The sequence below is a fragment of the Otolemur garnettii genome, unplaced genomic scaffold, assembly GCF_000181295.1.
Source record: "Otolemur garnettii isolate 467f Iridium unplaced genomic scaffold, OtoGar3 scaffold00107, whole genome shotgun sequence".
NCBI classification, from domain to species: Eukaryota; Metazoa; Chordata; class Mammalia; order Primates; family Galagidae; genus Otolemur; species Otolemur garnettii.
The window spans coordinates 6,852,407-6,865,532 of record NW_003852502.1 but is presented as its reverse complement, the minus strand read 5'-3'; positions in this window follow the sequence as shown (position 1 = coordinate 6,865,532).

The window sequence follows — 13,126 nt, the reverse complement described above, 5'->3', positions numbered from 1 at the left end:
TATTATTTTCTATTTCTTTGAAAATTTGTAATACCTGGCTACTGTGTTTAGTCAGAGGTTCCAATTCTTTGACTAATTCAGAAAACTCAAACCATGAAAGTAAAATAGCTAGAACAGAGACAGTATGGAATAAAGGCCCAATGATATGATGATGCTAGCAGTATAATAATGCTAATTCTCTCTTCTGATCTCTTCGTTAAGTCTTAAAGAGTTTGGCTGTAAAACTCCAGCAGTCTTTCTCATCAGGTTTTCCTTTTTAGTCCTTTTAATAATTTCCATTTAAGTGTTAAACTCTTGTGTGTTCTTTATTAGTTTATTTATTAATTAGGTGGGCTTGTGTTAGTGCTCAGAGAAATACTTTCTGAAACTGGCAATTTTTACTAAGTTAAAAAAAAAGTCATTGAATTTCTATTATGCACAATACCCTGTGAGGAGTGAGCTCTGGCTTCTGACTTTCACCCTCGTCAATCATAGCATGTTTAGAATCTTGTTTAATAAATGGAAGAAGAAAGAGCTGTGTTTGTTTGTTTGTTTCCTTTGCCAATGCTCCCCCAAAGTGGCAATGTCACATGAATATACAAGATCAAGGAAATAAAAATCAGGCATTCCTCTATAGTAGAGGGGGAAGATATATCAGGTCCCATTTAAGAGTTGAATCATCCTTTAGGTTGTTTGCATAATATCTAAAATTTAATTACAGAAAATGAAAAAAATCCTCTCAGAATAGGAAGAGGAAAATGTCTTTGAAGCATATATATATTTTTTTGAGACAGAGTCTCACTTTGTCACCCTCCCTAGAGTGCCATGGCGTTGTACTCATGGCAGTCTCTAAGTCTTGGGCTTAAGTGATTCTCTTGCCTCAGCCTCCCAAGTATCTGGGACTACAGGTGCCTGGGACACCCCTGGCTATTTTTAGAGACAGAGTCTGGCTCTCGTTCAGTCTGGTCTCAAACCTGTGAGCTCAGGCAATCCACTCACCTCAGCGTCCCAGAGGGTTATGATTACAGGTGTGAGCCACTGTGCCTGGCCTGAAGCATAATTTTTGGCATATGAAAATTCACAATGTTTTATTCTGACAAATTAATATTTCTTAATTTTTTAAATAATTTGATAAGTAGATAATTAGGAGAGATAAAGTAGAGGCTAGCTTATGCCAACTGTTATTCCTTTGGCTCTGGGGGAAAATAGGTGGAGACTGCTGTCAATGGAAGGGCAATAAATTCCTGGGTAGGTGAGGCCAAAAGGAGCTAATTATATATTTGTAGAAGCCAGAGCAAAACTGCTGGTAATTATTTGCTCTTTTGCCTGGTAGCTTCTTTGCCAGATACCCAGGTTAATTATTGGGGTCAGAAAACCATTGTATCCCCTGGAGGGATATTTTCCTGTCTGTAGGAAAATGTTTCTTAGATGAGGCTCAGAATTCTTTAATAAGACAAGACATGCATGTCCTTAGACTTGGTAGCAATGACTGTCATAATGTGCAAAGAATCTGAAATCTTGTTAGCTGCTTTAGGAAAGAGTTTTCAAGTGGAGTTTTGGTAATGATGATTACAATTAGATATTTCCCCTACTATTTTTAGTCATCAGGGATTCTAATCCCTTATGACTGAATTTTGTAGATCATATGATCACAGACAGAGGATCACGAGGAAGGATCTGAATTGTCACCAGGAACCTGTGCCTCATTTCTTCCCTAATGGTCGCACTTTGAAGAACACCAATTTGATTCCAGGAGCTTTCTAGCTGGTTCCAAAGGACATTTGAGTCCGATTTACACAGAGGGATGAAGCAACTGAGACAAGTTCCAAACTCCCTTCTAGAGGTTTAGAATATAGAATGCTTATTTTAGGGAAAACTATTCTGCCAAGTTTTCTTTTTCTTCTTTTTTCCCTAATGTTGGTGTGGACTTAAGCTTTGGCTTTTCAATATATATTTGAAGTGACTGTCCATATGGAATACCTTCTAGTAGAAGGAAAAAGTATTTCCAGCTGCTATTCTTTTATAACCAAATGTTAGATTTGGCATGAGTTAGAGAGATTTTGCCCCCTGATATGCAGCTCCCTGGAAAGACTGCCTGCCCCTGCCACTGTGGCAGAGAAGGCGATGGAAGGTGATCCCTTCCAACTGCCTTTTCTGTCCATCTTCTGTCTCAGAAACTACTGAGCTTTCTGGTTGGGAAGCAAGTCTTTCCTGATCTTCAGGCTGTTCTTGTGTCTTCTTCCTCCACTGTTATAGGAATCTACCTTCTTGAATGTGAAGAGGTCTTGTGAGAGCTGTAAGACTTGACTAGAGGTAGAGTAGAAAAATTTTATTGAACAGCCTTCTTACTTTTGGGAAACTATCCCAAAGGGCCATTAGTGGGTTGAAAATGAGGCAACATTATGTCTAAATAGGACACATTGTCCAAACTCCTATTAGTCTTTGTCCTGGGAGGTGACCAGTTCTTGACCAAGTTTTTTTCACTCTGTCCTTAATAACAAGATGGTGTCTTTTCTACTGTTATTCATACATTCTACTTTCTTTCATAGAAGGTGATAGTAGATGGTAGAAATATTTATTTTTAAATTTTAAATTAACTTGAGGGTACAAATTTTTAGGTTACATTTTTCTCACTTCCAGGGTAAAGTTCAAGTTTAGTATCTGGGAATGCCGAGCACCCTTACATTGTGCATATTAAGTGAGATCAAGATCTCATCAAATTTTCATTTTTTAAAAGAAATTTTAGAGAAACAAAGACTTGCCAATTATTCTGGCCAGTACATCTAAAAACTATGAAGTATTATGAAGGGTCCATGATTTCACCAAATGAGTTAGTTTGTTATAATTTTGTTGTTGGGTCAGAAGACACAAGCCTTCTGGGTCAGAAACAAAAGACTTCATTACTTATGGCATGACAAGTAGCCTGGGCATCAGCATATTTGTGTCAGTTTTCTGAGTCCTGAAGGCAACAAAAAGAGGGCCAGATGACACCTGCACATGTGGTGAGTGACACTAGAGGAAGGGAACCTTAAGTTTAGGGGACTTGAATATTATATAATGGACTATATGCATGTCTTGCTCTTTGGTCAGGAGACAAACGCCATCTCCATCCTATGAGGCTTGTTTTTGGGAAGACAGTCTGAAAAAAAAAAGACAGTTAATGTCATATGAAGAAGCACCAAAGACCGATGGAAGATTTTTATAATTTTTCTAATTGGCCAAATCTCTAAAACTACTGAATTAGATATAATTCCAGAGAATAAAGAGAAACAGAGAAAAGTAAAAGAGAAGACAGTTATTTTGTGCAAGAGAAAAGTTCTTCTTGAGATTCTGTATCTAAGTTCTAATTCTAAGTGAATAATTGCTCTTGAGGTAGCATTATATGCTGTGTGCTCCTAACATTGGCTTTTGTTTTTCAACAATAAATTTATTGCTATAATGATTATGAAGTGTAGCCTGTAATAATGAAAACAATTTGGTCTGTGTCTTCTGTGTTGATCAGTGGCTTTGATACTGGATTTCAGGTTCTTGGTCTTGGCCATTCGAAGAATGAATTGATGGACCACAGGATCAGCAGTAAGGCAGGATTTATTCAAAGAAACAAAAATTACAACAACTACAAAGAACCACACCTCCTTGCAGAGAGAACCCAGGAGGGAAACAAGCTCTCCTGCTCCCTTTGAGGGGAGGTCTGTTCTCAAGCTCTCTGCTCAGGGTTTTATATAGTAGGGGGGGTTGTTTTGCAGGAACTCCATGTTGACTTTTAGGGTGTGAGTCCTTGTCAGTTATAGCCAGTTGTCTAATGAGCTCTCAGGTCTTGAAAACTGACATGAAGTTGACCAGTCAGGGTAGCAGACAGCAAGGGCCATCCATGAAATTGACTAGCCAGAAGTCCACTGGAGGAGACAGCAGGGTGCCAGTGTTCCCCCCCACCCCCCACACACGTGTACCCCGGATATCAAGCTGGTTCCTCCATCTGCTGCAAGGTCAACAGGTCCAAGGCTAAGGTGGCAGGTCATGGTAACACCTTGTCCTACATCACCTTCACTCAAGTAAATTTTGAATTCAAGTTAATAGGAATATTTGCATTCTTTAGTGAAAAAGGCATAATAATATTACATTTATGTAAAGTACTCATTGCTGTTTTCAAAACAATTTCAAAAGTTTCTATGAAGAAGGTAAGAGGGAATATATATATATACACACACATATTTTAGGAAGAAAAAAGTATAAAGATGTCTACAAGCGTCTTATGTGAAGTCTTCCTTTATGTAATTGCTCTCATTTTTTTAAATTAAGAATTTGGTTTTGTTAGGATTGAAAATGGTTGTGTGTTTCCAAAAAACACAGGCAGAGGAAGCTTGTGGATATTAAGTTATGTGTCAGACCTGGTTGCTTGAAGAAAGAGGAAACTTCTGTAGATGCTGAAAATAGAAAAACCACTTCAAGCTTTGGAACAGGAATCATATAGAGAGAATGGATATCCAGGAAGCATTCTCATAGAAGACATTGGAATATATGCTCTGAAAATTCATATGAGCTTTGAATACTTGATTCATCTGTCAAGATTTTGTGGTTCTTATTTACTCCAGTAAATATGTACAAGTTAGATTTTCAATGGCAAAATTTTAAAGGATGTTGATGACAGAGTATTCACGGAATCCCTATAACATGCCAAGTGATGTCATGTAGATAAAAGACACAGATGACACTCTTTTTATCCTTTAGGGAGCAATTGCCATGAGCTGCCAGACAGAAACAAAATTATTAGATGAAATTTTAAAATCATCTCCAAATAGTAGAGGTACACAATTGTTTAAACAAAAAGAAGAAATGAAAAGTTCCAATAAATAAATGCTGGTGCTCTAAATGGAATTATTCTGTTTGATGGCTGACTAAGAAAACACACAATTGTAGTGTGTTTGTACACACTACAATCTTTCTATCAAATGGGGAATCCATACAGATGTCCGTAAACAGATAACCACAGCACTAGATGAAGGACTTTTAAGAAACTCAAGAAGCATTGACTAGAGGGCAGTGATAGGACCCTGGTGGCTGGTGGGACAAAAGATGGGGAAAGAAAGGTAAAGCATGTGAAAGAACCAGATAATAAAGTTCTATCTTTTTAAATACTGAAGTATGGTTGTGAGGAAGAGAAAAATATATTACTAGCACGTTTTTGATAATGATAACGTGTTATCTATGTAGCTCGTCATTCCCGTAATGGAAACCTGGCTACAGCTGTGAATGGTGACAGCGGCAAACTCATGGCTTGCATTGTGGTGTCAGTAAAAAGAAATTCTATGGGAAATGGTGGGGAGGAACAAGGACAACAGGACTCCTGTCTTCATACCAGTACGTCCCAGACTCAGCCGAGTGGCAGCACCACCAGGCCATGCCTGGAAGTCTGAGGACGGTGGTGTTGGCCCTACTCTCAATATTTGTAGGATGTGGGTGTTTAGTGGATAAGCTAAAGCCTTCTTCTTTTCCTTAGTCTGTTCCCCTAAAAGCAGGTAGAAAGAAGTTCTCTGAAATATGGAGAGGAGTATTTGATGGGAAGAGTAAGAGTTTATAAGAAAAACCTGTGTACAGAAACTTGCTGAGGAGGGCGATACTTTCATTCTGTTCTTGACAACCATGCAAATGGGTCAGCATCAGCTGTCAGGGCATCTCTCAGTGAGGGGATAACCCGACCCTTCTAAGTCCTAACCAGCATCAAGGGGAGAACAGCAAAAAATGGAATTGGGCACTTTCACTGGCTTAACTCTTTGGTTTAGGGGAATCTCTTTTCTGGGTCTCACTGGTTTATTCTTCTCCATAAGAATGGAAGTTACAAAAGCAGCATTTAAATATGGACAGTTTGCTTGCCTGCTTCCTTCTGAGTCCTGTGCTAACCGGGAAACTAGTTCTTTGGAGGGTGTCCAAAGACACAGTACGGGTGTCAACTGGGATTGCACAAATACTAAGCATACTGTCCAGTATCCAGTACAGTTGTCAACTTATTCTCCAGAACATGGTAAGTGTGCGGCAAGTATTTGGTGACTGGATGAATGAATTATGTCCCTTTCACTGGGGGACTTTGTGCTGTAGTGAATGGTTGGCCAACAATTTGAGGGTTTGAGCTTCTGATCTTATCTCTGTCCATCAGAGATACAATTGCCAACTGACTGGTCTTAGCAAACTAGAAAAGTATTACGTATCTTTGAGTAGATCTCTACAAACTTGGTTTTATGACCAATTATGTAACTCTAAGAAATATTGTTAAGATTCCGGGTCAGTCAAGTTCCAACTCTACTTAACATTTTAACTTACTTTGATGACCATAGACACGTTCTAATTCAACGCAGGGCTCTTTGACCCTCTCCGAACAAGAATGGCTGAAGGAAGTACAAGGGATATTTGTCTTTTCTTTTATTTGATATTATTAAGATATTTAGAAGTGACCAAGTCTAGGATGAGAAGCTGCTATCCATATTTACTGAACACATACTATATACTTGGCAATGTGACAGATTGTGAGGAAGCAGGAGGAAGATTATATATGGTTTCTGGCCTCAAAAATTCCCAGTCTGGTTGGGGAGACAAATAGCATGGGAAATAATTAATGTGGTATATGTGTTTATTAGAAAATGTTCTCAGAAATGCTTGATTCTGGGCATTCCAGCATAGAACTAGACAACTGGACTGTGAATTCCCTAAGGACATTGATTACTATTGAGAGTATATTTCCAATATCTGGTATAGCTCCTGGCATATAGCAGAGTCTCAAGAAGAGATCAAATGAATGAAGAAAGGAAGGAATGGCAAGTGGCAAGCTTAGTAAGATAATTCCATAATAAAGAAATACTATACATATGGGGAAGACCAAAGATTAGTGCATGTGCAAAGCTATAAAACACAATTTTTTCATAAAATCAAACGTAAAATAAATGGCTTGAGTTAACCAAAATAAAATCAGAAGTCTCATACTCCATAATCACTGAGCCCAGGTTTTTGTATAGTATCCTGTGGCAAATATGAAACTGAGATCAAAGTAATGCACAAGATGTACATATAGTTTTTTAAAAGAAAGTTAATTTTTTTTTCTGTTGAGCAATAAAATTACCTTCACATTTATTTGATTTTTGTAATATTGGAACACATTTACTTTTGGAGAGTTCATATTTTATAAGCAGCATGAGATAAACAAGAGATACTGTTCTTATAAAAGACACAGTCTATTTAGAAAGTTATATATTTGCAACAAGTAGAACACTGATCTTGCCAATTAATTGTTTCTTAATCATCCCAGTCCAGCTTTCATTCTTTATTTTTTAGTGGAGGCTACACATGTAAATTGCTTTCTGTTGAGTACAGAATGATTTCCATTTCAAAGAGAGAGTTAAACTTATTTTTTTAGAAGCAATTTTATTGGAAACTAGCAGATTGCTGGCTGGGAGGCAGTGCCTTTAGTAAGTGTTTGGGCATCCAAAAATGTAGAGATGTTTCTATTTACTTACTAGATTTGCAAATAATGCCCATGAAGTTTAAAGGTTACATGTTCAGTTCCTGCTTCCTGAAGTTCTGGGATTTTTAGACAGTTTGATGATAAAAGTTATTTCCCTCAAAAACTCCCATAAACCTGGAATGGAAAAATTTGCTTTGTGCCCAGATGGTCTCAGGAAAACCATTTGCCAGGAAAACATACTGACTTTTGTATATTGTCAGGCCTCCTTACCTTAAAATGTCCCTGGAAAACTCAGTTAATGGTATAGCTACTCTGGCCATCTGCTCCGGGGATTAGTGGTGCTAGGAAAGTAGTTTTGCTTTTAAAAGGGAGATGTTCAGTGTTGTCTTCCAAGTGTATGGACAAGAAGACATTTATCAAAGAATATGATTTACAGGCTTGTGAGGACAGGTGCTCTTTCTCTGTCAGGTAACAAATGGTAACTTTGGCAAAGTTCAAGGTTACAGGACATTGATTGCAAATTATCAAGTAATGCATTACAAAATTGGTGGAGATTTTTGCTTTTAAGATAGAACTAAGAATAATGCAAGGGAAAAAGACCATATCTAAACATTTGTATCTGAATTTGAATTTTGTTGAAAAGTAACTGATGCTGGTTGGGAGACAACTCCTTTTGGTAAGTGCTTGGACAACCTAAAAAATGGGGAGCCATCTAATCACTCACTTTTCAGATAATGCTTGTGAATTTTAAAATAATAAGCAAATAGGAGTTTAAAATATTATTAAAATTAATTACTTTTGTTATAGCAACTACTTTAATGACCTGGAACTCTATTAGTGAGTGTTTCTACTTGCAAGTAAGAAATGCTTTTTAGAACATAGGTCCTAAATGGACAAAACTGGGTAACATAAAAAGCAGCAGAAGGTACTTACTTTATGTATTTATTTACTTATTTATTCTCCTGGGCATTCATTAACTAGACAAGTTATTATGATATCTACTCTATGTGGTAGATATAATACCAAGTATTGGAGAAATAGCTGTAAACAGACAAGCTTACGTTCTTTTATTTTGTCACAAGCAAAGCAAAAAACACAGACATACCTCATTTTATTGCCCTATGCTTTATCAAGCTTTGCACATAATGTGTTTTTTACAAATGGAGGTTTGTGGCAATGCTGTGTTGAGCAAGTCTCTCTGTACCATTTTTCTAATAATGTGTGCTCACTTGATGTCTGTGTGTCACATTTTGGTAATTGTCACTATATTTCAGACTTTTTCATTATTATTCTATTATGGCGATATATGATTAGTGATCTTTGATTTTACTATTGTAATTGTTTTGGGGTATCATAAACTTTCCCCATGTAAGGCAGCAATCTTAATAAATGTGAGTTTTCTGAATGCTCCACTGATGAACCATTTCCCCCAGTCTCCCCCTCTCCTCAGGCCTCCCTATTCCCTGAGATGCAGGAATATTGAAATTAGCCCAATTGATAACCTGACAATGGACTCTAAGTGTTCAAGTGAAAAGAAGAGCTGAAAGTCTCTCCCTTTCAATCATGCACTAGAAATGATTAAGCTGAGTGAGGAAGGCATGTTGAAAGCTGAGATAGGCTGAGAGCTAGGTCTTGTGCACCAAACAGTTAGCCAAATTGTGAATGCAAATTAAAAGCTCTTGAAGAAAATTAGAGGTGCTACTCTAGTGAACATACAAATGATAAGAAAACAAAACAGCCTTGGAGAAAGTTTGAGTGGTCTGGATAGAAGCTAATACCAGCCACGGCATTGCCTTGATCTAAAACCTAATCCATGGCTTGACGCCTGAGCACAGCAGTTATGGCATCAGCCACATACACAGAGGCGACGGGTTCGAGCCTGGCCCAGGCCAGCTAAAACAACAATGTCAACTGCAACAAAAAAATAGTTGGATGTTGTGGCGGGTGCCTGTAGCTACTTGGGAGGCTGGGGCAAGAGCATTGTTTAAGCCCAAGAGTTTGAGACTGCTGTGAGTTGTGATACCACAGCACTCTACCGAGAGTAACATAGTGAGACTCTGTCTCAAGTAAATAAATAAAGAAAAAAAAAAGAAAGAAGTAAAAGGTTGAGCAAGTAACATAGTGAGACTCTGTCTCAAGTAAATAAATAAAGAAAAAAAAAAGAAAGAAGTAAAAGGTTGAGCAAGGTTGTCAGTCTCTTCTACTCTGTGAAGGCTGATGGAAGTGAGGAAACTGCAGAAGAAAAGTTGGAACGTAGCAGAAGTTGTTTTATGAGATTCAAGGAATGAAGCCTTCTCCATAATGTAAAAGTATAAGGTGAAGCTGCAAGCTTAAAAACTGCAAGAAGTTATCCAGAAAGTCAAGCTAAGATCAATGATGAAAGTGGTTTCTCTAAACAACACATTTCCAATGTAGACAAAATAATCTTTTGTTTGAAGCAGATGCCATCTAGGACTTTCACAGATGGAGAGGAGAAGTCAATATTTGGCTTCAAAGCAATAAAGGACAGGCTGACTGTCTTGTTAAAGGATCATACAGTTGGTGAAGCTGGTGACTTTAAGTTGAAGCCAGTGCTCACTTACCACTATGAAAATCCTAGGACCCTTAAGAATTATGCTAAATCTTCTCTGCCTGTGCTCAATAAACTAAACAACAAAACCTGAATGACAACATGGTTTCCTGAATATTTTAAGCCCATTGTTGAGAACTACTGCTCAGAAAAAGATTCCTTTCACAATATTACTGCTTGTTGACAATGCAGCTGGTCACCCAAGACCTGGTCACCTGATAGAGATGTACAATGATTTTAATATTATTTTTATGTCTGTTAACACAATGTCCATTCTAAAGCCACAGATCAAGAAGTAATTTTGGCATTCTTTTTATAAATATAAATGACATTCATTTAACTATTTAAGAAGTACATTTCACAAGGTTATAGTTGCCACAGATATCAATTCCTCTGATGGATCTGAGCAAAATCAATTGGGAGGGGTTCAGCATAGTAAAAACCATTAAGAATATTTCTGATTTGTAGGGGGGGGGTCAAAATATCAGCATTAGAAGGAGATTGGAAGAAGTTGATTCTGAACCTCATGAATGAGTTTGAAGGGCTTAAGACTTCAGTGGAGGAGGTCACTGCAGATTTGGTGGAAACAGCAAGAAAACTAGAATTAGAACTGGAGCCTAAAGATGTGACTGAATTGCTGCAATCTCATGATAAAACTTGAACAAATGAGGAAGAGCTTCATATGACTAAGCAAAGAAAGTGGTTTCTTGAGATAGAATCTGCTCCTGAAGATGCTGTGAATATTGCTGAAATGACAACAAATGATTTAGGATTATTACATAAACTTATTTGATAAATTTGCAGCAGACTTGAAAATATTTGACTCCAATTTTGAAAGAAATTTGATTGTGGATTTATGAAGATAAAAAGTGGAACCCTAATAAACACATGTATATGTAAAAAAAAAGATAAAGAAATTTGATTGTGGGGGAAATGGCATCAAATAGCATCATATGCTACAGAGAAATCTTTCATGAAAGGAAGAGTCCATTGATATACCAAACTTCACTGTCTTCTTTTTTTTTTTATTAAATCATAGCTATGTACATTAATGTAGTCATGGGGTACAGTGTGCTGGTTTTATATACAATTTGAAATATTTTCATCAAACTGGTTAACATACCCTTCATGGCATCCTCTTAAATATTGTGTTGAGACATTTATATTCTACATTTAGAAAGATTCACATGTACCCTTGTAAGACGAACCATAGGTGTGGTCTCACCAATCACCCTCCCTCCTTTCTCCCTTCCCCTCCTTCTCCCCTTTCCCCATATTCTTGGGCTATAATTGGGTTATAGCTTTGAAAGCTATAAATTAGTTTCATAGCAGGGCTGAGTACATTGGATACTTTTTCTTCCATTCTTGAGATACTTTGCTAAAAAGATTATGTTCCAGCTCCATCCATGTAAACATGAAGGAAGTAAGTCTTCATCTTTCTTTAAGGCTGCATAATATTCCATGGTGTACACATACCACAATTTATTGATCCATTCATGGGTTGATGGGCACTTGGGCTTCTTCCATGATTTAACAATTATGAATTGGGCTGCAATAAACATTCTAGTACAAATATCTTTATTATAATGTGATTTTTGGTCTTCTGGATATATACCTAGTAGAGGAATTGTAGGATCAAATGGCAGGTCTATTTTTAGTTCTCTAAGTGTTCTCCAAACATTTTTCCAAAAGGAACATATTTGTTTGCATTTCCACCAGCAGTGTAGAAGTGTTCCCTTTTCTCCACATCCACGCCAGCATCTCTGGTTTCGGGATTTTATGATATGGGCTAATCTTACTGGAGTTAGATGATATCTCAAAGTAGTTTTGATTTTTATTTCTCTGATGATTAAGGATGATGAGCATTTTTTCATATATCTGTAGGCCATCCACCTATCTTCTTCAGAGAAGTTTCTCTTCAAGTCCCTTGCCCACCCCGAGATGAGATTACTTGTTCTTTTCTTGCTAATACATTTGAGTTCTCTGTGGATTCTAGTTATTAAACCTTTGTTGGAAACATAACGTGCAAATGTCTTCTCCCATTCTGAGGACTGTTTGCTTGCTTTACTTCTTCAAGTGTTTTCCCTACACTTTCTTCTAGTATTTTTATAGTTTCATGTCTGAAGTTTAAATCTTTATTCCAGTGAAAGTCTATCTTAGTTAATTGTGTGGGTCCAATTTCAGTCTTCAATAAGTCGCCAGCCAGTTCACCCAGCACCATTTGTTAAATAGGGAATCTTTTCCCCACTCAATGTTTTTAATTGTTTTGTCAAAGATCAGATAATGTATGTAGCTGGGTTCATCTCTTGGTTGTCTATTCTGTTCTATGCATCTACCTCTCTGTTTTTGTGCCAGTACCATGCTATTTTGATCACTATTGATTTATAATATAGTCTGAGGTCTGGTAGCATGATTTCTCCTGCTTTGTTTTTATTTCTGAGTAATGTCTTGGCCATTTGAGTTTTTTCTGATTCCATAAAAAATGAAGTATTATTTTTTGAGATCTTTAAAGTATAACGGTAGGGCTTTAATTGGATTATATTGCTTTGGGTAGTATGGACATTTTAACAATGTTGATTCTTCCCAGCCGTGAGCATGATATGTTTTTCTATTTGTTAACATTTTCAGCTATTTCTTTTCTTAGAGTTTCATAGTTCTCTTTATAGAGATCTTTCCGGTCCTTTGTTAGGTAAACTCCCAAATATTTCATCTTCTTTGGCACTACTGTGAACAGAATAGAGTCCTTGATGTTTTTTCAGTTTGACTGCTGTTGGTATATGAGTGTTGATTTTGTAGTCTGAGATACTGTGGTATTCCTTGATCATTTCTAAGAGCTTTGTAGTAGAATCCCTGGTGTTTTCCAGATATACAATCATATCATCTGGAAAGAGTGAAAGTTTGATCTCTTCTGACCCTATATGGATTCCTTTGATTGCCTTTCTTCCCTAATTGTGATGGCTAAAACTTCCATTACAATGTTCAAAAGCAGTAGAGACAATGGGCAACCATGTCTGGTTCCTGATCTGAGTGGTAATCTTTCAATTTAACTCCATTCAATATGATATTGGCTGTAGGTTTGCTGTAGATGGCCTCTACCAGTTTAAGAAATGTCCCTTCTATACCAATTT